A 4,158-nucleotide genomic window follows, 5' to 3' on the forward strand; every position below is an offset into this window, starting at 1 on the left:
CTGGGTATCAATGACAACAAAAACATTACAAACTCATGGAAACTGAACAACTCACTACTGAATGAAAAATGAGTCAAGACATAAGAGATACTTCCTAAAATTTTATGAAAACGAATACACATCATACCCAAACTTATGAGATGCAATGAAAGCAGTGCTAGGAGGCAAGTTCATAGCAATATGTGCCTACATAAAAAAAAAATGGAGAGATCTCATACTAGCAATGCCTGAAAGCTCTAGAATGAAAAAAGTATGCACACCCAAGAGGAGTATATGGCAAGAAATAGACAAACTGAGGGCTGAAATCAATAACATAGAAACAAAGAGAACAATACAAAGAATCAATGAAAACGAAGAGTTGGTTCTTTGAGAAAATCAACAAGATAGATAAAACCTTATCCAAATTAACTAAAGGGCAGAGAGAGGATATCCCAATTAACAAAATCAGAAATCAAAGGTGGACAGAACAACAGACAATGAGGAAATCTAGAGAATCATAAGGACATAGATTAAAAATCTGTACTCCCGGGCGGTGGTGGTACATGCCTTTAATCCCAGCGCTTGGGAGGCAGAGGCAGGCGGATCTTTGTGAGTTCAAGGCCAGCCTGGTCTACAGAGCAAGATCCAGGAAAGGGGCAAAGCTGCACAGAGAAATCCTGTCTCGAAAAACAAACAAACAAACAAACAAAAAACAACAGCAACAAAAAACCTGTACTCCACCAAAGAGTAAAATTGAAAAGAATTGGATAATTTTCTCAATAGGTACCACTTACCAAAGCTAAATGAAGATCAGATAAGAAATTCAAATAGACCTATAACCACCAGTGAAATAGACAGGGTCATTAAATGTCTCCCAACCAAAAAAAGCACAAGGCTAGATAGTTTTAGTGCAAAATTCTACCAGAATTTCAATGAAGAGTTAACATTGATACTCCTCAAATTCTTCCACAAAATAGCAACAGAAGGGACATTGCCCAGTTCATTTTATAAGGCCACAATTACCCTGACACCTAAACCACATAAAGACCCAACAAAGAAAGAAAATTACAGAACAATTTCCCTTATGAATACAAATGCAAAAATATTCAATAAAATACTTGCAAATAGAATGCAAGAACACATAAAAAGATTGTCCACCATGATCAAATCGGCTTCATCCCAGAGATTCAGGGATGATTCAACGTATGAAAACTGATCAATGTAATCCACCATATAAACAAACTGAAAGACAATATCCACATGATCATCTCATTAGATGCAGAAAAGTCCATTGACAAAATCCAATACCCCTTCATGATAAAAGTCCTGGGGAAACTAGTAATACAAAATACTTACCTAAACATAATAAAGGCACTTTACAGCAAGCCCATAGCCAACATCGACTTAAAGGGAGAGAAACTCAAAGCAATTCCACTAAAACTAGGAGCAAGACAAGGCTTTCCACTCTCTCCATATCTATTCAATATAGTACTCAAAGTCTTAGCTAGAGCAATAAGACACCTGAAGGAGATCAAGGGGGTACAAACTGGAAAGGAAGAAGTCAAAGTATTCTTACTTGCAGATGAAATGACAGTATACATAAGTGACCCTAAGAATCCTGTCAGGGAACTCATACAGCTGTTAAACACTTTCAGCAAAATAGCTGGATACAAAATTAACTCACAAAAGTCAGTAGGCCTCCTTTATACAAATGACAAATGGGCTGAGAAAGAAATCAGGGAAACAACACCTTTCACAACAACCTTGAATAATATAAAATATATTGGGATAACCTAACTAAGCAAATGAAAGACTTATATGGTAAAAAAAAAATTAAAAAAAGCTTTAAGACATTGAAGAAGATATTAGAAGATGGAAAGATCTCCCATTCACTTGAATCAGTTGGATTAATACTGTAAAGATGGCCATTCTTCCAAAAACAATCTATAGGCTCAATGAAATCCCCATCAAAATTCAATACAATTCTTCACATATCTTGAAAGGACAGTTTTTGGCTTCATATGTAAACACAAAGGACCCAGGATAGCTTAAACAATCCCGAATAATAAAAGAACTGCTCGAGTTCTCACCATCCCTGATTTCAAGATTTCAAGTTGTACTACAAAGCTATACTAATAAAAACATCATGGTATTGGCACAAAAGCAGATGTGTTAATCAATGGAATTGAATTGAAGATCCAGACACCTGAGTTTTGATAAATAGGCCAGAAATACACTTGGATAAAAGACAGTCTCTTCAACAAATGGTGCTGGTCAAAATAGTTGGCTATGTGTAGAAGAATCCAGATATATCCATGCATATCACCCTGCACAAAACTCAAGTCCAAGTGGATCAAAGATCTCAACATAAAACCACATACACTGAACCTGATAGAAGAGAAAGTGGGTAATAGTCTTGAACTCATTGGCCCAGGAGAAGACATTCTGAGCAGAACACCGTTAGCACAGGCACTAAGATCAACAATTAATACATGGGACCTCATGAACCAAGAAGATTCTGCCTGGCAAAGGACACCATCATTCAGAAAAAGTGTCAGCCTATAGAATAGGAAATTTTTTTTTACCAACTGTGCATCCAACAGAGGGCTATTGGACTGAAGGCCCACTCCATGAAATGGAACCCATACCCAACACTGCTTGGGTGACCAAGAACCAGAGAATAGATAGTGCCTTATTCAACTATCATCAGAGAAGCTTCCTCTACAGCACATGGGAACAATTACAGAGGCATTATGCAGAGAGTGAGAGATATTCGAACACTCAGCCCTAAATGGGATGTCGCCATCAAAACCCTCCCCTCAGAGCTCAGGAAACCCTGTGGAAAGGGGAGCAGAAAAAGTGTAAGAGCCAGAGGGAATGGAGGACACCAGGAGAGCAAGGCCCTCTAAATCAACTGAGCAAAGCTCATATGAACTCAGAGACTGAAGCAGCATGTACAGGACCTACATGGGTCTGCACCAGGTCCTCTATGTATATATCATGACTTCCAATACCAAGCTGTTTTTATTACTGTAGCTCTAGAGTAGAGCTTGAAGTCAGGGATTGTGATGCCTCCAGAGGTTGTTTTATTGTACAGGATTCTTTTGGCTATCCTGGGTTTTTTGTTTTTCCATATGAAGTTGAGTATTATTCTTTCCAGGTCTGTGAAGAATTGCGTTGGTATTTTGATGGGGATTGCATTGAATCTGTAGATTGCTTTTGGTAAGATTGCCATTTTTACTATGTTAACCCTGCCTATCCATGAGCATGGGAGATCTTTCCATTTTCTGACATCTTCTTCAATTTCTTTTTTCAGGGACTTAAAGTTCTTGTCATATAGGTCCTTCACTTGCTTGGTTAGTGTTACCCCAAGGTATTTTATGTCATTTGTGGCTATTGTAAAGGGTGATGTATCTCTAATTGTCTTCTCAGCTTCTTTGTCCATTGTATATAGGAGGGCTACTGATTTTTTTGAGTTGATCTTGTATCCTGCTATGTTGCTGAAGGTGTTTATAAGCTTTATCAGTTCCTGGGTGGAATCTTTGGGGTCACTCAAGTATACTATCATGTCATCTGCAAATAGGGAAAGCTTGACTTCTTCCTTTCCAATTTGTATCCCCTTAATCTCCTTATGTTGTCTTACTGCTCTGGCTAGAACTTCAAGTACTATATTGAATAAGTATGGGGAGAGTGGACAGCCTTGCCTCATTCCTGATTTTAGTGGAATTGCTTTGAGTTTCTCTCCATTTAGTTTGATGTTGGCTGTTGGCTTGCTGTAAATTGCCTTTATTATGTTTAGGTATGTTCCCTATATTCCTGATCGCTCCAAGACTTTTATCATGAAGGGGTGTTGGATTTTGTCAAATGCCTTTTCTGCATCTAGTGAGATGATCATGTGGTTTTTTTTCTTTGAGTTTGTTTATATGGTGTATTACATTGATGGACTTTCGTATGTTGAACCACCCTTGCATCCCTGGGATGAAGCCTACTTGATCATGGTGGATAATTGTTCTGATGTGTTCTTGGAGTCTGTTTGCCAGTATTTTATTGAGTATTTTTGCATCAATGTTCATGAGGGAGATCGGTCTGTAGTTCTCTTTCTTTGTTGCATCCTTGTTTGGTTTAGGAATCAGGGTAATTATAGCCTCATAGAAGGAGTTTGGTAATGTTTCTTCTGTT

The sequence above is a fragment of the Peromyscus leucopus genome, chromosome X (assembly GCF_004664715.2).
Source record: "Peromyscus leucopus breed LL Stock chromosome X, UCI_PerLeu_2.1, whole genome shotgun sequence".
In the NCBI taxonomy this organism is placed as follows: Eukaryota; Metazoa; Chordata; class Mammalia; order Rodentia; family Cricetidae; genus Peromyscus; species Peromyscus leucopus.